This window comes from Anabrus simplex, chromosome 2, assembly GCF_040414725.1.
Source record: "Anabrus simplex isolate iqAnaSimp1 chromosome 2, ASM4041472v1, whole genome shotgun sequence".
NCBI classification, from domain to species: domain Eukaryota; kingdom Metazoa; phylum Arthropoda; class Insecta; order Orthoptera; family Tettigoniidae; genus Anabrus; species Anabrus simplex.
The window spans coordinates 1,225,301,240-1,225,323,059 of NC_090266.1; the positions used below are offsets into that span (position 1 = coordinate 1,225,301,240).

A 21,820-nucleotide genomic window follows, 5' to 3' on the forward strand; every position below is an offset into this window, starting at 1 on the left:
TGTGCGGCTGATATTTCAGTTATAAAGACTTAGCTCGCTTCTGGTAAGCAGCTAAATTTTGAAGTATGTCAACGGACAAAGCGGCTACGTGACCAACGCAGGTTGAGTAAACACGGTTGAATACAGCACAAAGAAATGAGCGCGGCTCCCCCACCTCAGGTCCTTTTAAGGCCTTCCAGTCTCCCGTTACTCATGGGGGATCCCCGCGTGATAATAGCTTCTGGTCCAACGACCAAGCAAGTTCAAATTGGGCCATCAGTTTAAACGCAATACACATCAAATGGACATAATTAATCAATATTATTCTACACAGATAGATGATAATTCTAGTCTCGCCTTCTCCATGCCAAAAAACTGTGGAATACGGCTCAGTGACGGATACTTATTCTCATGTTCCAATGAATTTACTCCTGGGTGGTTGAGGTTGGTTATCCTACCATCGCTGTTTGGCAGCTCCCGATGTTTGAATCTCCCCACTCCAGCTTGCGGTTGGTTGAAAATTCAGACTGGCGGCCAAAGCATCGCCTACCACACCACAACAGTTTGGTTCTAACTTGAAATATCAATGTATATACAGGCTTGGTATTGACTTCCTTCTAACACAGGCACAGTCAGCTTTCTACCGGCCTTTGTCCTTGTACATGCAATGACACGTTTAAACGAAATGAACCCACAGTGTTGTTCATAATTATCTGAAGCATATGACGATAAGTTTCAGTATGATATGCATTTTCTTACATGCTAAAATGAACTTCAGTGTGAAATTGACTAATTAACCCCTTAACTGGGTATTAAATTCTACACATGCATAACCTGCCTTGAGTACTTTTTCCCCACTTTATGATATTTAAATATTCCCCCTATTAATGTGTACACAATTACTTTAATCTAATATGATAGTAATTATTATTCTTCAATAATGGGATACTGACCTTATGTACATTATTTACATTGTTATGAATCCAGACGGGTCACTAACATTATTTACGTTGTCCGCGTCACTTGATTTGTCTGGAACAACTTCTTCACTGTCCTCTTCATCATTATGAATCCAGTCATCATCATCATCATCATCTTCATCAGATAAAGAAGATACCTCATCATCACTCTCCACTTCTAAAACTGTCGAAATACTAGCACAATCAAGCCGAAATTTGGAAGCCATGCTTCGCGACATAAATGGCTGCGAGGGAACTTTGTTCAAGGCGCCAAAACAAATACATTTCACAAAGTTGTGATAGCTCTAAAAAACAATACATGGCATGATCTCATGGAAAACATATCAATTAATGCAGTAGATTCCATGGCAATGCCTTCACCCTAAAGATAAATACACGATAAATTTCACGATCGACTAATGCCTATTGAGCAACTCTGAGAAATGTTCCTTCCATCTCTGTAGCTGTTCTTCCCGGGTGGTCAGTAGTTTACCTCTGTTGTTTTTAACAAGTTTATTCCTGATATAGATCCTCTCCTTGACAGTTTCTTTGTAATACTATACAATTCCTTAGTATCTCCCTTTGCTGATGCCTCTTCTGCCATTCGTGCTTGTTCATCTACCCACTGTATATGATCTTTTCTTACGCTTTTCTTCACTCTCTTATCAGCTTCCACATATTCCTTTTGTGCTGCGGCTTTCTGTTGTCTTGTTTTACACGTATTAATCTTTGCCTTAACCCCTCAGTGTCGCAACCATTTTAGGAGCTTCCTACCCCGTGGCCGGATGATATTTCAGCTACGTGCGACTGAAATACATTGATTCACTTAAAGCGTTACTACAATTATAAGAGTAGCCCGATATTCATGAAATTTTGAATTCCTCATGATAGAACTATGTACATGCAGATAATGACATGATTATTTCACATTACCTCAGTAATTTAGTCTCATGTGATAGAGTTCGAAGCACTCTTCGAGACAAAGACCCACGTCACACTCCTGGCAGTACACTGACGTCGTCTTTTCTCCGTGTTTTGAACACACGATACAACGTCTGTGAGGTTTGTATTTCTCACCCTTGTGTGATAATTTCATGATAAAAAGTCTTTCGTGCAACCTTGGAACTGTATTATCTGATGCGCGCCGGCCTTGAATATTTCGTTTCCCGGCCGAGCGAACTGATTATGTAAACAAACCTTCCTCCAGCTGAACCCGATAAGATAGGCCTAACTGCTCAGTGTTTGTCCCTGTGACTTGTCTGGATATTATTAGAGAATTTAGGAATCCGAATTCACTGTTGAAAACTTCCCTTTGACCTGTGTAATTATCAATAGTCTCCTACACGAAATTTCCAAATACTGGTTCCTCCTCATCGTCACTCATCATTTACCACTGCATCCGCCACAGCCGCATAATTTATTTAATTATCACTTCTACTAATACTGTCACTACTACTTCCGACTAAACTACAATATTTCAAGCACATTACTGTCAGTCAAACCACGGCTGAGGACAAAACTGAATGAGGGGAGTAACACTTACTGTATGCGAAACAAACCAACTCGATACATATTGCAAATAAAAGGTCGAGACATAGTCTTTCAAACGAGATATATATACCATGAACAACTGGCTCTCGTATCGTATGACAGCACTAACTGATGCCTACACAGAGCGCTCGTGGAGAGATACGAAAATATTACAAGCCGAGAAATAAAGACAATATGATAAATAATTCGCACTCTCAATGTACAAATAGAGCAAAGAACATCACGCGAAAAGACAAACTTCTCATATCATCTCTTCTTTATTTTATTACGTGGGAAAGAATGAAGCAAACAGGCTCAGACTTACTTGACAAATATTTACAACTACATTTTAATGATCCTCATTCTTATTTTACAACACTGATAAACCCCAACATTTCTTCTTGGAAACAAAACAGTTTGCAAATCCATAACTCCACAACTCTTCGCACTATAGCCATAAATGCGAAACCATTCATGGGTCTATACCACATATTGAGGTCGGCGCTGAGGGGTTAACTAGCTTTCTAGCCTCTATTTTTTTCCAAGTATCATCAGACATCCATTCCTTCTTGAGATAATTATGAAATCCAAGCACCTTCTCACTAACTTCTAAATATGTGTCCTTGACTTTCTTCCATGATAATTCAACATCCATCATAAGTTCTGGTTCAACAGCAAGGGCTTCAAAACGGTTTCTTAATTCTATCTGGAATTCTTTCCTTTTACTTTCATCTTGCAATTTACCTGAATCAAATCTGCAATTTAACTGAATCAAATGTCTTGTTTTGCCTTTCAAATTTCCTTCCACTTGCCACAATTTTCATTCTGAGCTCTGCAACTACCAGGTGATGATCACTTCCAATATCTTCCCGTCTTTTATTTCTAACATAAGTCATTGATCTTCAAAACTTTGTACTTATGGCAATGTGGTCTATCTGGTTTTCTGTAACCTGATCTGGCGACACCCATGTAATCTTATGGCATCATTTGAGTGCCACCCACTACCAAATCATAGCTAGCACAGAAATCAATGAAAAGCTGCCCATTTTCGTTACAGTCACCAACTCCATGCACTCCCATAATTTGTTCCAGCCCCTCATTGTTAGAATCAACCTTTGCATTTAAATCCCCCATCACAATAATAATATATGTCTTTCCCACTCTCTTAATAGTCTCATTTAGCTGGCAGTAGAATTTTTCCTTTTTTCAATCTCTGACATTTCTGTGGGAGCATAACACTGGATCACAGTCACATTGCAAACCCGGGTCTTGAATCGAGCTGTCATCAGTCTTTCTGAGGTGGGTTTCCAATCTAGGAGGCTCCTCTTCGCAGTTTCATTCAGTAGCAATCCTTCACCTTCTCTATGTTCTGCATCCTCCCCCATTTGCCCAGAATACAGGAATGTGCAACTATTAAGAGTCTGTATTTCTCCGAAGTCTGGCCACCATATTTCACTTAATCCAAGGATATCCAGCCTGTATTCCTCCATCACTTTAGCCGCTTGCTTCAATTTACTGCTCTCTCTCAGGGTTCTGACATTCCAAAAACCTATTCTCGCTTTCCGTTTCATGCCAAAAGTTGTCAACTTATTATCCATCCGGTTGTATTTTACGTCGGTTTCTTTAATAGTTTATATTTAAGGCTGTGCGAGTTATTAGCCCACAGCACCCGAGCTTGGTGGTGGGACTGCCACCTAAGCCTCCAAGCCTGCTGTTTTCTGTAGGGGTTGTCTCCCTTAGCTTTTGAAGATCCTTCTTCATCACAAGGCAGTGGTTCCCCTTGTTTCTTTAAACCCCACAGGAAAAGGGTTGCCTCGTTTTCCAGATTTGCCGTTCCAAAAGTCTCTTTTTCCGCTGCATCTGCCATTGAGGACTTCACCAGAGCCCCGTTAGCCATCACTTTTCAGGTTTCCTGTAGGGCGTTCACAGCTACCGTAACGGTCATGGGGCGCACACACAGTCCCCGCTGTATATCACTCCTGGAGGCAATCCCTTACTTCATGCCGTTGCCCACCTCCCACGACGTGGACAAGGGGTTGGACTTGTGGGAGGCTCATTAATGTGAGTTGGGCCGTTCTGATGGCAGATAAGAACGGCGGTTTTAATTCCAGCGATTACAAGCGCTGCTTGTATAGATATTGTGCAATAGGCACGAGAAATTCGAAGGACTATTCCTCTCTGAATCTGCAGAAGGTTTTCTTTAGCCCGCTGCTTTACGAACGTAGAAAGGAATGATGAAGCCAATACAGTGTTAGTGGAACAAATGTTGTGTAGTATATACACTGAGTGACCAAAAGTCATGGGAAGACACTGAATGTGATGAAGTCACCTTGTTAATAACGAGTTGCTCCTCCGCGAACCGTCAAAACAGCGGCAATACGGTGAGGCATTGATTGCACAAGGTGTTAGAATTGTCCTGGAGGGATCTGGACCCACGCATCTTGCACTGCTACCCACATTAGTCATTTGTAGTTAGTGCAGGGTTCATGGAGTGTACACCAGCATCGACAGCATCCCATAAATGCTCAATTGGATTAAGATCAGGGGATCTGGAGGGCCAATCCACTGTCGTAACTTCACTGGAGTGCTCCTCCAACCACCTGCGAACTACCACAGAGCAGTGACATGGCGCATTGTCCTGTTGAAGCATGGCATCTTCATTAGGGTACTCTAGTGCCAGAAAGGGATGCAGATGGTCTGAAAGATGTCCACATAACGTGCAGCTGTCAGCGCTCCCTGCAGCTGGACAATGGGACCCAATTGCGACCATGAGAACACCGCCCAGACCAGAACTGAGCCGCTTCCCGCTGGACTCAACCTTGTTGACACGCAGTATCCAGAGCTTCATGGGGCATACGCCACACTCTCACGCCTATCAGCTTAATACAACTGGAACCAGGATTCATTGGACCATACCACATGCTGGCACTGTTCCATGGTCCTTTACTGATGTTCCCGGGCCCATGCACATCGTTGAGCTCTGTTGGACAAATTTGACCATTTTTCGGTCTCTTGGTATTGGCTAGGTTCATATAATATACTATGGGTTATTGTTTATTCTGCCCTGTCAATGTATTATCAGTTTCTAATGTTTCTAAATTTGTACAATGTTTCACTCGTACATGTTTCGGGAGTCCCAACTCCCTTCATCAGCGATTTCTACATCATACATCAATATTCCCCATATCTTAAGATCTAACATTTTTCAGCTTTACATAAGACATCGTCAATATCTAACGTTATTTAACACATTAATGACCATTTCTTGATAATGTTTGTTGTAATGGAACACTTTAAAACACTTATAAAAAGTTCAATTGGTTATTTTTTTGTTGTATAACACTTTAAAATACGTATTAAAACGTCAGATGGTTTCCTTAGAAAAATCGGCCAAAGATTAAATATTTCTTGCTAATGTCTGTTCTGTTGTAGTCCACTTAAAGCGTAGGCCTGTGATAATACCAGAGTTAAAATCTTCGTCTTGTTATTGTTGGAACCCTTTCTAGGATAAACTAGTTTACCATTAAATTATTTGACTCTTTAAGCTCTAAATGTGTAATTGACTGTATCCAGTCAGACGACATTGTGCTTTGTTGGTGTTGGACTGGAATTTCGACAGAGCCGATTCAGACCTTCATCATGTCGTTGAAAAAGTGGCTTGTATTTGCCCTCTTTATTGTAAAATGTTGAAGTGGAGGAAGCCTACCCATTCACCAGCCAAGTAAGTGTTTAGCTGGTGATGGGAGTTGCCAAATGGTACACAAAAATACAGTTCTCAAGCACTAAATTTTAAATTAAAAAGAAAAGTCATTTTCCTAAAATACAGTTTTATACAATTTACATTAACTATTTTTCTGTTACACACAGTTCATCCTTAATAAATTTATATTATTTACAAAATTCTATTCATGATATCTTCTGTACTTACATAATCAACTCATATACAGTATGTGGAATCACTTCAGAAAGTACTATACAACTGCTATAAGATTTAAATTTACATGTTTTTTTTTTAAAACCCATTTTGGTACCTAAGGTGGATAACGTGTATAATCTTTCCCAGAACTGGCGGAAGGCAGATATTTCTGTAAGACTTAGCTGTAAACTTTGTTAAGATGCTTTCTTGAGGAATTACCTTCACTACTCCAAGTTTTCACAAGGTAGGAAAATGGTTCAAAAATAGGCACTTATTGAACTTTGTGACAAATAAGGATGGAAGATAGAAGTGAATATTTTTTGTTATGTTGGCTGGTATGTCATCAAAGCCTGGTGCTTTCTTATCATTTTGTTGTAGAAAGATTCGCTCAACTTCTTCATGTACTGAGAGAGTTGACCGTGCGGTTATGGTCGCACAGCTGTGAGCTTTCATTAGGGAGATAGTGGGTTCGAACCACACTGACGGCAGCCCTGAAGATAGTTTTTCGTGGTTTCCCATTTTCACCTTAATCACTTCCTTCCCACTCTTGCTCTTTCCTATCCCATCGTCGCCATAAGACCTAATTGTGTCGGCGCGATGTAAAGCAAACTGAACACTATGTGAGAACAGTATGTCATCAGCTGTATCGGATTGTGGATGGAATTCTCACTGTTCTTTGTGCTCCTATAACCTATGTTTCATGTGGAAAAAACATGTTTGGCAGAGCATTTGCAGTATCGGAAGAGGTTTTAGTATATCCATGTCCAGTCTCTATTTATCATTTCATATATTTTCTTCTGCAATCTCTGATTAGAGAAATAGTCATTTGTCTCAGTTGGTTGTTTGCACTCTTGAGAAGTGCACTGCTAATTACAGATTTAATATGCTTGTTTTCTAGTTCAGTCAGCGAGTGCTGAGACATTGCAGACGTATTCAGTCCACTATTAGATACAATTTTGTCAAAAGAATGGATTGGAAGGATAAGGTCAATGTTGCTTGTAGATATAGAGTGAAACATGGAATATTATTCAAGAAATTGCAGGGAATAGGATTGGACGTAAGGGTTATACGTTGGATGAGAACATTTCTAAATTCAGGGGTTCAGAAAGTAAAAGTAGGAAATAATATATCACAGGAAGAGAAAGTTTGGAAGGGAATTGCACAGGGTAGTATAATTGGTCCGTTACTTTTCTTAATATACACAAATGATTTACCGTCTTACTAATAAACGGTGTATAACTTTTATACAAGGTTTATACACCGTTTATGTGAAATTCGTTACTAATAAACCGCTTATAAGCCTCCTGTGTATACATCTTATAGTTATTCATTTATCCATTTAACATTGAACACACATTGAAAGAATGGACGATAACGTGGATGTTCTAGACAGTATTTTAAACATTGAAGACATACACCATTCAGAGGTTATGGAGGTTAGACATCTTCGTAAAGTAAAACACTTTAAAGAGACGGAATGACAATGAATGACTATAAAAGAAATGATGGTTGGGCGTATTTTTGTGTAATAATGTGTTACTGCTTAATAGACTTTTGAAATTGCGAGTTTATTATACATTATCTGCCTTTACAAAGATCTTCATCAAATTTGAGTACCTCTCCTAAATTGGGACATGTTTCTCGACATAAAAAATGGTATAACTTGAAAACCGTACGTAATAAGACTTCCATACTTTGTAGTTGAATACGCAGAAATATGATGTATAAATGCCTAATAGAAACTTTTTTGATCAAACCTTTCTTTTAAGCTATAAAACAGATTTTCCTTTCTCCTGAAAAGTAAGGATTTTGGAATGTGTACCGTACCCTTTTCAACTCGCCGATTCAATTACAATTGCTTACGTTTTCCGAAATATCCAAGATAGGAGCTTTTGATCTTTTCTTAAGCTTTTTGATTTGTTTTTTTGGTGTTCATTACACAAGCAAGCTGAAGAAATGTTGATATTAATATAAGCCCATTTCCAGCTGTCTCATGGAATGACAATGAATAACGATAAAAGAAATGATGGTTGGGCGTATTTTTGTGTAATAATGTGTTAATGCTTAATAGACTTTTGAAATTATGAGTTTACTGTATTATACATTATCTGCCTCTACAAAGATCTTTCTCAAATTTGAGTATAAAAAGGGACATATTCTTCGATATAGAAATTGATATAACTTAAAAACTGTACATAATATGATTTCCATACTTTGTACTTCAATACAAAGAAATATGATGTATCAATGCCTGATAGAAACTTTTTTGATCAAACCTTTCTTTTAGCTACAAAACAGGTTTTCCTTTCTCCTGAAAAGTAAGGATTTTGGAATGTGTACCGTACCCTTTTCAACTCACTGATTCAATTACAATTGCTTACGTTTTCTGTACTATCCCAGATAGGAGCTTTTGATCTTTTCTTAAGCTTTTCCATTTCTTTATTGGCGTTCATTACACAAGCAAGCTGAAGAAATGTTGATATCAGTATAAGCCAATTTCCAGCTGTCTCACTTTGTGTTGCCACTGCCTTTTCGATATGCCGTGCTACTGCGCGACTTTCCAGAAAATTTTGGTCGTAGACAACCAGCAGAAGCGAACATAAAGGCGGTGAACATGTGAGAAACGCCAGTGCACTGCAGGAAGAGATTCCTACGCCTTGGAACGAGTGTATACGTGCTGTATAGTAATACAATGCGTATACCACATTTATTAATAACAAAAATATAAAACGCTTATACAGGGGTTATTCACTGTATAACTATACAAGTGGTAAACAACTGTATTAGGACTTTTTATGAGTAAGACAGTTAGGGAGCAATGTAACATCAAAAATAAGATTGTATGCAGATGGCATAATTGTTTATAGGGAAATAAATAACATTGAGGATTGTTCAGAATTACAAAGGGACGTTGAGAGTATCCAACAGTAGGTTGAAGAAAATAATACGAAGGTAAATGGAGGCAAATCAACTGTTACAACTTTTACAAACAGGAACTTTAAAACTGGATTTGAATATACTTTGGATGAGGTAGTTATCCCAAAAGATGGCAAGTGCAAATTCTTAGGGTGTGAGATTTGAAAGTAATTTGCACTGGAAGGGTCATGTTGATGACTTTGTTGGGAAAGCATACAGATCATTACATGTCATAATGAGGCTACTTAAAGGATGCAATAAAGAATTAAAAGGAAAAAAGTTACTTGAGTATGGTTCGTCCATTATTGGAATATGCAAACAGTGTTTGGGATCCTGACCAAGAATACCTAATAAAAGAAATAGATAGTGTGCAGAGGAAAGCAGCAAGATTTGTAACAGGGGATTTCAGGAGAAAGAGTAGTGTATCAGAAATGTTAAAGAAACTTGGGTGGGAAACTTTAAGTAAGAGAAGGGAGAAAACTAGACTTATAGGATTATATAGAGCCTATACAGGAGAAGAAGCATGGGGAGAAATCTGTGAGAGGCTTCAGTTGGAAAATAATTATATCAGCAGAACTGACCACAAGCATAAAATTAGAAGGAATTTTAGCAGAAGCGATTGGGGTAAATTTTCATTCATTGGGAAGGACGTGAAAGAGTGGAACAGTTTACCAGGGGTAGTGTTTGATCCTTTACCAAAATCTGTACAGATATTCAAGAAGAGAATAAACAGCAACAGAGAAAATAAATGAAATGTTAGAGGGCATTCGACCAGTGCAGTTTATTGTAAATTAAAAAAATGTGTATGAATAAATTAATTCCATCCCCTGGTCTATGGAGTTTGGACAGCCGAAGTAGGGGCTAGGGGACTGCCTATAGGGGTGAAGTACAGTGGGGACCTCGAGGGCCCTGGGACCGCTACAGTAGCTGTGAAGGCCCTTCAGGAACTCTGAAAAGTGGTGGCGAAAGGGGCTCTGGTAAAGATGCAGCAGGTCGTTATGCTACTTAGGTTCCAAAATGGGTAAAAAAATAAATAAATAAATCCAATGTAAATTTTAATCTTATACCAGTTGTATAGTATTATTTGAAGTAATTCTGCATACTGTATATGAGTTGACTGTGTTTGTAAATACAGGAGATATTATAAGTAGAATTTTGTAAACAATATAAAATTATTAAGGATGAGCTGTGTGTTTAATAGAAAAAATTATTAGCATTAATTGTATAATATTGTATTCTAGGAAAATTTTCTTCTCTTGTTAATTTAAAATTTAGTGTGTGACAATAATGTATTTTAGAGTACCATTTGCCACTGAGGTAGACACCTCATTTGCAAATAAAGAGATTTTGATTTGATTTGATATTAAAAAGTAAACATAAAAATGTATTCATTAAATAATTTGCCATCCTAATTATCTGTGGAGGTGGAAATGATCATTACATTAATATCTAAATTATGCAGGCTTGCAAGGGAACTGATAAAAGAACCAAACAAGAAGCATACTAAAGAACTGTTGAAATTCAGCAGAGAAAATATAAGATGGGTAGTAAGGCTGTTGACAGGACACTGCCATCTGATAAAACACCTACATAGAATTGGAGTAATAAGAGACAGTATATTGTGCCCTATAGTCCCCTCATCAACGTCAATCCAATGCTGAAATCTGACCAGGGAAACCATAGTGAATAAACAACTCACCAGCAGGTGAATAACCTTGGCACATTGCTTACCTGTTTGATCCTCTCCATCAGCTCCGGCAAGACAGCACTCTTCAGGGGTTAACGGGTAAAGAAAGGGAAAGGGGCAACTCATTAACATAAATTAAATGGAGAGGAATGAAACCCTAAGGGAAAACCTAATACCAACAACACAAAAACTAACATTGAGCTGCAAATTCGTATAAACATCTAACTTATTGCAATAAAGTAGGAAATCTAGAATAAACAAATGATCTGTCACAAATAATACAAAGGACGTTGTTGTCGTACATTAATGATTGATTTCTTCATGCGAGAGGCATTCTGCTAGATTTCATTTCCTGGTGGATGAGTTTTTTGGCATTTCCCAAGGCTGCCGCACTGGCCAGCCTAATAACACCGTCAAGAAAACAAATCGAACCGTTAGACTTTCACAGTCGTATCATAATTACAAATAAACAAACGTAACCTTGATTTTACAGTAAATTTATGCCACGGTGCTCAGAACGAATATAAACTATACACTATACATGCACTACTCCTTCTACCGTCCTGGAATCGAACACAAGACTACTCCCTAAAACCTTGTGACACATGATTAAGCATCTCCTAAGAAACACATAAATAACAAGGTGCAAACATAATACAATAGGTTATGTACATCTGTAAATGACACACATTGTAGTGTAGAAAAATCTTTCTTTTCAGCGGCATAAATAACAGGTCACCATCCTTCGCTCTCCCGTAATACAAACCAGCATCCATCCCCGGCCGTCAACCCTCATGGTGACGTCACTGCGAGCGACATTCCAGCCCCCAGACTGTCTCGGGTTAGTATGAATAGAGCAGCCATGTTTAAAGCCATATTTTGTGGCCTGACAGTTGTAAACAGACCAAGCCAAGATTCTGTTCTAGCCCGTTTATTCCCCTCTGCGGTGCCTTCTCTTTAGCTAAGTACCATGTGACCTTTCACATGTTATGGACTCTGTAGGGTTCACATTCAACCCCCTTCGCATCTTTACACCCAAATATACTTGGCACGCCATCACACTTCACAGTAGTGCTCTCATTGGCACAAAATAATCAAATCACAACTGAATTCATTACACATCACATTCCTTGTGGGCATTATCTCTATGCTCTGGGCTAATTACATAATCCTCCTTTCTTAATGGCTCCTTGGTTCCTGACCCGCTCTATTCCATACATTAGTCCAAGTACAATGATGGCTTATTGAAGACCTTGTACTTTCATTATCTCCCAACTGAGACTACCATATATCATGCTACATGCATTTAACTATTCCCTGCTGGCTTGTCCTGGCAAGAAGAAAATTATTTGTTACTGCTTAAGTCTCATTTAGATGACACTACACGACCTCAAATTCCCTATCGGGAAACATCCTGCTACACAAATCTGACATAAAATGAAGCACTATAAGACAAATTACTTGCAAAGTTACCTACACTACTGAGTTCGAGACCCGGGCGTAAATTCTTCTTTTAGTGCCCGCAGACACCTCATTATGTACATATTGGCGGAAGGCCAAAATTCGTCTTCTATGACCCTAAATTTATCTAGCGGATGCATGCTGAACATGGAAAGGTCCAACCTTGGTTCTGTGATATTTCCCGAACAGTTCTCCTATCGGACATTGGTAGCTTAAGCCATCATGTTGACGTAGTTGACCGGCAAGAACACTCGTAAACTGCTGAGTGGTGTCATCCTGGTCGGTGGTTGTTTCCCTTCGGCTCGTTCCGATGACTTGCTTGCCGCCTCCTCGATGTTGCTGTCCCACGTTCGTATCTCGACGCCGTGAAGGATGTCCTGTGGCTCTGCTTGAGGTTACTGCTTCGTCGCCGATGAATGTACAGCGCCCGGTACACTCGTGACGTAAGAGAACTGCAAGGAAAATCACATTACAATGTGTTTTGATGTTCATGCCTATATCTTCCCTCCAATGTTCATTTAACCTTGGACTGTTTCATTCATAGCACTTTCTTTCTCAAACTCACGTACTTACGTGGAGCAAATATGCTCTGTGCAAGACCGCTATTGGTATCAAACGGATTGAATTTACATCAGACCTCGGAGCCTACACTAGCATTTATCATCAGTTTAAAACAATGTGAGCCTCAGATTATGCTACGTGACTTTACTTGAGTAAAATTATTAGCAGAGGAATGTTCTTTCAGACAAGCAAGTAAATATTCACTGCACTAAGTTGTTATCAAAGTCACACCTAGTTGTTACTTACAATTTCTGTAGACAATAGATTCTGACTGCACCAGTCGAAGACAATGGTGATCTGCTTCGCACTGGATCGTTGTGCGAGTAACAGCTTCTCAGCGGCGATGTACCCAGTTGAATGAAGCTTGCGCTCACTACGGTTGTATTTATAATAATCAGGCGACCACGCTCAACGTGTGCGGTCTCTTCACACGCTTGCCCGCGAAGATGAAAACTCTCCCACGGCCTGATGCGCACTTATGTATTCTTCAATTATGATGCCATTAGTGTCATGCAATATATAAAAATTTCCAGCAAAATATTCTACATGCAGTTTTTCAATGCAATGTCGCAAATTTCCTATGTGTGTGGAGATATTAAATAAAATTCATTTCCCTCCACTATGAAATTCCACGGGATATCTCGCGTAGATGCATGCGTCCCACGCTATCTTCAAGAGGCTTGCTTGGGGTAATAACTCTTTTCGAGCATCTGGAAGCTTCAGGTCGCATCTGATGTTATTTTCTCACGAAAAGTGCACCATCTCAGGTACTCTTACACAATAAAATGCCACCCACGGTGACATTCCTTGTGGTCTCATGTAATTTCCATAATTGGTATAAAATCAGCTTACTTTGAGCATAAACAGAATGGTTCAATATGAATGCAATGAAGCAGAGGAATCAGCTGAACACATACTTTTTGAATGTGAGGCGCTGGGTAGAATCAGGCTCTCCCCTCTAGGAGAGAAAAAATCCAAGAAGACACGAAAGGAACAACCAGCAGCTTTGTGAAGGGAGCAGGTATATCTAGGTGGGAGTGACGGAAAAACATGGTAGCAAAGATCTTAGAGGTCGACGCTAATTAGGAATTAATATTTAGAGGTCCCGTGAATAATAATAATAATAATAATAATAATAATAATAATAATAATAATAATAATAATAATAATAATATATACATTGTATTCACACAGGTGTCACATAATAAGAAAAATGAGGCAAAATATAATAGACATTGGTAGGCAGGTGTTTACATAAATATTCCCTAAATTTCTTCTAAGAAATTGTATTCTTTTTTCATTAAAAAATTGGATGCTGAAGTTATATTCAGTTAATTATAAGTGTAAATGTTCAGGAAAAAAAAAAAAAAAAAAAGTAAGTTTCCTAATAAATTCCTCTCAAAGGTCCCTGAATAAGAACATGTAGATAAACACAGGTCCTAGGTGGGTCATCTGACAAGGAAACTAATTCTTTTAGCTTGCCCCATACGTAGGCATCCGGCGAGTGGGAAGAGTACAGGAAATTTTGCGATCTCCAAATTTTTTTCGCAGAAGGGTAAGTGACTCTCTTGAAACATGGACTGTAGCTCCATCTTGCTGCATCTGTTGTTGTTGCAGTGGAAAGTTTCTGTTCATATTCAGTACCGTTTAATGTTCAGAGCCTGTTTGTAATTTTGATATTATTTGTTTTGCTGCACACTGGATATGTACAGCCTAATAAGCTGGAAGTCGATTTCAAGTATTGTATTTAAATCATTCTTCATATTTGTGGTGCTATCATTGGCCTTCTGCCCTATAATAGCAGGTGAAATCACATTTGAATTCAATGGCATTTCAGGATGTTCAGATATGATGACTCCACATTGGTAACTTCCTGCATGTTACAGAATTCTTGCAGGGTAAAATTCTGGCAACCTGACATCTGTTACGACCATTAACAGAGTAGATGTCAAACAATTAATGTTGTAACCATGACCTCTTTCTTATATACTCATGCTTTTTCCTGTTCAAAAATATAGTCATATCTTGAAAATGATATCACAAGTAAATGCTAGAATTGTACTCTATTTCAAATCTCAGTGTACTTATTGTAACCCAAGAGCTGAATAATCGGTATGAACTTCCAATGAGTAAAGGTAATTGAATTGTTCCTAAACTCTCAGGTACATGAAACAAATGATCAGAGAAGCCGTAAATAAGAATTGGTGAAACATAAGAAGACCTCGGGGGTAAAAAGGTGATAACCCTTATATTTTGGATTCTTCAGTTCTTTGTTGTAAATAGTTATATCCAACATGAAGTTTCTTTTTATCCAAGCAGTTAGTCGATTTAACAAGAGATGGTAGCACAATTCAGCTTCATTTTTATAACAAGCCACATGTGTCTGCAGTAAACAATCACAACCTACATTTTCCAGATGGCAGATCATCTTCTTGAAGATTGCTTTCTTCTAAAGAAAATCTCATTTATGGTAAACAAAATAATGAAGATAAGGATATTATTGACAGAGATGATAGTTTAAAGGATCCTGATTATAGTGAAATCATGGAAGATGATGGAAGTTCATCAGAAAATAGTGAACAGATAAGTTTTACAGATGGCTAGCAGCTGTGTTTACTGCATGGTTTTGAATGTTGGTTGTAACTATTTACATGCTGTGATATAAAATACCTTTTGCAAAAGTATTTGTGTTAGTATTCATGTTTATTATCAAATCATATTAACACATACAACTAGCTGTTGTCATTGTGTTTAAATTTTATTAACATAACAGCTGTTTGCATGTTCTTTACGCGACTATGTGGGTTGTAACTTTTTACATTTGTTGATGTACCAGTACTTCATATGTAGCTTATAAAAATTAGTTTACCTATCATTATATTAAAAACAATTGGGTAACAGCATCATGTGAAATAAAAAAGGAGGTACGGTGATCTCATTTACATGCTGTGCTGGGTAGCTTAGGTGGTAGAGCACTGGCCACCTGAGCTCAATTGGCTTAGTCCGGTGGTAATTGAAGGTACTCAAATGCATCAGCATCATGTCGGTAGATTTACTGGTATGTTGAAAACCTTCTGCAGGACAAAATTCCGGCACCTTGGCGTATTTGAAAACCGTAAAAGTAGTTAGTGGGACATAAAAGCCATATTATTATTATTATTACTATTATTATTATTACTATTATTATTATTATTGTTATTATTATTAGTTAATTTTATTAAATGTAGTAGTTTACATTCAGCATTTTTCTTCCTTTCCTAGAGTAGTAAACAAAGCACTTCAGCCAAAACTTCAGAAACTGAGATGTTTTCTTGTATTGCCAGTTCACTGCTTTTACCATTATTGCATGTAAACAATTATAACCCCTCAAATTGATAGGCACATTCAGTGTTTAATATACTCTTAATATCCACACAGTACTGCCATAAGTTCTGTCAGTAAAATCTAAACGCGCTGTGGTGTGGTAATTATGAATGAAGAAGCGTGGCAATGCTGAATGTTGTCGTCCACTGGGTTTACCTTCACGACTCTGCCAGTAACAGACTTGCAGTGTGCCAACAGCAGGCAGCAGTGAAGATGGTGTGGGGAGTGTTGCTGTATTGGCATTATTTCATTGCAGAAAGTGACTTCTTGGTATCAGTGAACGATTTGTGTTTCGGACAATAGCATGGTTCAAACAAATGGTTGCACCTGCACATATTTTTAAGACACACATGGCATTCACTAACTGAAAAATTAAAGGAGATATGCCAGTATCGGTTTATCACTGCTGCTGACTGGCCTGGTGGAAGTCCAGACCTCAGTCCATTGGGTTATTCTATGTGACAGAAGCTCGAGGTGATAGCAGTCCAAGCCAACAAAACCGTACAAAATTCAATAGATTTTTGCAATAAAACCAAGGAAATGCAATTAGAACAATACCATACCATTGCCTCATTCGACATAACCAATATGTACCCTAGCATTCCTACCAAAAAAACCACAGAAATTATTCAATCCAATCTCAAAAATCATAGTAAATTAAGCAGCCTAGAAATTGAAGAATTCATCAAATTACTAGAATTTGCCACCAACAATAACTATTTCAAATTTCACAACACAATTTACCAACAACAAGGCCTTCCAATGGGATCACCTGCTTCCGGTATATTAGCTGAAATATACATAGATTACATAGAACACACCTTCATTTTGGTGTAGATTTGTTGACGACATATTTGTCATCAACAATAGACATACTAACGAAAACTTCTTGCTGGAAGAATTAAATACAATAGACCAAGAAACTGAAAACAACTGGAAATTAATTTACCTTGAACTGACTATAACCAGGCACGAAAACCACCTATCATTCAAAATATACTGGAAACCTACACATACAATGAACACAATCAAAACAGACTCCATCCACCCCAATACTCATAAAAAAGCAGCGTATTACAGTATGATCCACAGAGCCTTTAACATACCATTATCAAAAACTGATTTTAATGAAGAAATATGATTAATCCACAAGATAGCTAAAAATAATGGTTACAAGAAAGAAATGATCAACACTTATCATTCAAAAAATCAAATCTCAACCAAAAACTAGATTAACGAAAACAGACAAACCTAAAAAAGACTACGCACTATTTACTTTTAATAATTCGCATATATATCCACTAACTAATACATATATTAAAACAACCTAAAAATAGCTTTCAAGACATCACACAATAGCACTAATATCTTACATAATACCAAGACAATCAATAATACTAATAAATACCACCACTCAGGAATATACCATATTAAATGTAACAACTGCGAAATAAGTTACATAGGATGTACCGGTAGGAATTTTGCAATCAGATATAATGAACATGTCAATGCCGTAAAACATAATCACTTCTCCGCAATAGGCCAACACGTTGACGAATATAAACACAATTTTACGAACAATGAAAATGACATGAAAATGCTTAATATAAACCCCAAAGGCCCCTTACTCAATATAACAGAAGAACTATACATATCACTGGATCAATATACCAATCCTAATTACAATATAAACAAAATTATAGAAAAAACCAACACCGTATTCAACAAAGCCTTAAAAAACTATTATCTTAAAATAATGTTCAACAATGTTCAACACGTGCCATTGCGCAGATAATTGATACACCCAACTCCACCCCTACTCCTATGACAACAACTCTCCCCACCCACCCCTCCATTCCCCTTGCAGCAGCGGATACTAGCACCAAAAGAACACGATACAGTACACGCCAGGCAGCCAAAGCTAGCACATCCCAACCACAGCAGCAATAGTATTCTACTGGACACATACACACGCACGCACGCATGCATGCACGCACGCACGTACGTGCGCGCACACACACACACTCACTCTCTCTTCAGATCATAAATTCTTAATTCTACCTTTCGTTTCTTACAGACACATATCAGCAGCTATAGACCAGAAAAGACCCACCACTCTGCATTTGACACTTACCGAAAAATATACTAGATCTAATACTTCTAGCAATATTTGACCACAGCTGCACATAACTACCTCTGGCCATACATCAAACTTGTTATCAACAATTGAAGAAGTCTATCAATCAAACTAATGAATAAGCATAATTTATAGTAGGACAAAAATAAGAACACCGCTCACGAATGAAATACAGACATTCTCCATTCATACTGGAAAAACAAGAAAATTCGACGAATGCAAGACACCAAACTCAATTTAACAAAGTGTTCCTATTTATTAATAATAATACTTTATTAACGGTAATACCATTTTACATAACAGTAGAGAAGAATAAACAAAACAAAATACACTAAAAAGAAAGTTCAATGGAGTATAAGTAGAAAAATATGTACAGATATATACACAGGTTATATTACAAGTAATCACAGGAAAGTAATAGTGAAATTTGGAGATTATGTAAGTGATTTCTCAATTTTGACAATGAGCAGTTAAATATATCAATATCCAGTTTGTTTGGAGATCTTGACATTCGTTCAATTGGCCCATTGAATGCGTAGTTAGTTCTATGCCAATTTGTAGACAATGTATTCTTGAACCTTGTGCGTCTGTCTGGTACATGTACGTTAATTTTTGCAATGAGTTGTTGACAATTCACCAAGGAATGAAGCATTTTAAAAATGAAGAGTGTATCCAATAATTCACGGCATTGTGACAGGCTATGCATATTTAAGGACTGTTGTAAGGATGTATAATCAACATTATCGTATGAGAATCCTGCTCTAAATGAATATAAACGAAGAAATTTATGTTGTACTGAATCTAATCTATGGATAGAGGTCTGATGAGAAGGGTTCCAAACAGGTGTACAGTATTCTAGTATAGGGCGTACCATAGACACATACAGCAATCGATAGGTAGCTAAGTTTGAAAAGTTTCTAGAATATCTAGTAATGCAACCCAATCTTTGAAATGCTTTCTTACAAATATTTTCAATATGTTCATTAAACGATAGGTTGTAACTGAATAAAATACCAAGGTCATTAACTTGTGAAACAGGAGTTAGAATGTTGTTATTACTAAATTTGTACTGAAATATTTTCTTGTTGTTTTTAAAAAAGATATTATTTTACATTTCTCATGATTAAGTTTCAACCCATTTTGAATGCAATACTTTTCCAGATGATGTAAATCTTCTTGAAGTTCTAAACAATCAAGAGGACAGTTAATTTGCATAAATTTTTTTGCATCGTCAGCAAACAAAAGCAATTCAGAATTCTTAAGTATATTTTTAATGTCATTTATGTAGAGAGTAAAAAGTAAGGGCGCAAGGTGAGACCCTTGAGGAACTCCACTGGTAACAATAATAGGTGCAGAAAAATTATTTCTTATTTTAACAATCTGCAGGCGATTTTTAAGATACAAGCGAACCATGAGAGGAGAGGCCCATTAATTCCGTAGTTTGTTTGTTTTTGCAGCAAGATATTGTGGTCGACAGTGTCGAAAGCTTTTGAGAAGTCTGTATAAATGCAGTCCACTTGGGAGTGGTTCTCTATTGCATCCAAGAGGAACTGATAGAATAAAAGAAGATTGCTACAGGTTGACCGTCCTGAAAAGAATCCATGTTGCTCATCAATGATGATGTTTCTAAAGAGAGGTGTGATTTTGTCAAGAATTATTGAGTCAAAAATTTTGGAAATACGAGAAGAAATTATAACTGGTCTATATTGTTTTATGTCAGTTTTATCACCATTTTTGAAAACTGGACTAACAAATCCTTTCTTCCATTCCACTGGACCAAGCTCGATAGCTGTAGTCGCTTAAGTGCGGCTAGTATCCAGTATTCGGGAGATAGTAGGTTCGAACCCCACTGTCGGCAGCCCTGAAAATGGTTTTCCGTGGTTTCCCATTTTCACACCAGGCAAATGCTGGTGCTGTACCTTAAGGCCACGACCGCCTCCTTCCCACTCCTAGCCCTTTCCCGTCCCAGCGTCGCCATAAGACCTATCTGTGTCGGTGCGACGTTAAGCAACTAGCATTCTACTGGAAAAACGCCTTGGTTTAATGATAAGTTGAACAGATAAAAGAGTGCTTCACATAAAATAAATGAGCAGTACTTGAGCAGGTACATTGAAACACCATCAGGTCCGACAGTTTTCTTTAATTCCAGAGATGTCAGTTTGTTGTAAATTTCTGCCTTACTAATGTTTATAACTGATAAATTGACAGAGAAAGGATAATCATATGACATACTACTACTATTCTGATAAGAAGAATAAACGAATGAAAAGTGGTTAGCAAAAAGACTGACAATATTTTCTCCAGTATCGGCTGTAACTTCATTAAGATGCATTGTTGAAGGAATATTATTACATGACCTTTTAGAACTTAGATATTGCCAGTATTTCTGTGGATTGGAAGTAATACTTAGTTCACAGTCAGAGACATACATTGTATAGCAAGATTTAGATTCAGACTTGCATTCATTTCTTAATTTCGAGAAATCACTATTGAGACCTGATATTTTGTATCGCTTGTGTGCTTTCTTCATTTCAATAATCAGGGACTTCAATTTATGATTAAACCACTTTGGGAATTTGGGAGTCTTAAAATTCCGTGTAGGGATATAAAGTTCCATGCCATAATGTAGTACTGAATAGAAGATTTCTACTGCTTTATCAATTGATACATTTTGAAACATCTCCTCCCAGCTGAACTGTGACAGATAATAATTTAGTCCATTATAGTCACCATTTAAAAAGTCAAAATAAAAACTATCAGCAGGCAAGGAATTGTATAGCTCATTTATAGGTAAAGAAATCTCTAATGCTGGGTGGTGTAACAAATTTTAATATGAACTGTATATTTTAACATGCCATTCAACATGTATCACAGATTTGAAAATGATAATGTACCTGTAGATTTAATAATAATTCACCTACACGATTTTTAGGCCTAAAAAGATTCACCCACAGTTATTTTAAATTGTATATATAGTCAGTTTTAACTTTTAAGTATGCCCAATTAGAACGTAAGACATACTCTATATCATGACTTTTATAATGACCTCTTACGTTCATTTTATGCTTATAAATTAGATATAAGTTGGTTCTAGTTCGTATCCATGGACACACCATGCCCTTGAGAGGCTTGTGCTCATATCTTGGAACGGAAGGGTAGCGGAAGACCTCGCTATGCTGTAATGGGCATTTGTCATCTCATGTGTTCGGATTAGTCATTAAAATCCAAATGAGGCAGAAAAGGTCCCTTGACTGTTTTCTGTAGCACATAGTCCCATGTGTTAAGACCCGGTTGGGGTAAATTTGTGTTGT

General features: G+C 37.5%; 1 protein-coding gene across 2 annotated transcripts in view; it reads left to right on the forward strand.

Annotated features, from left to right (window-relative positions):
- Nucleotides 1-21,820, forward strand: part of LOC136864824 (eukaryotic translation initiation factor 3 subunit E) — a 365,794-nt gene that overhangs the window by 246,817 nt on the left and 97,157 nt on the right. The gene's annotated exons all lie outside the window — the stretch shown is intronic.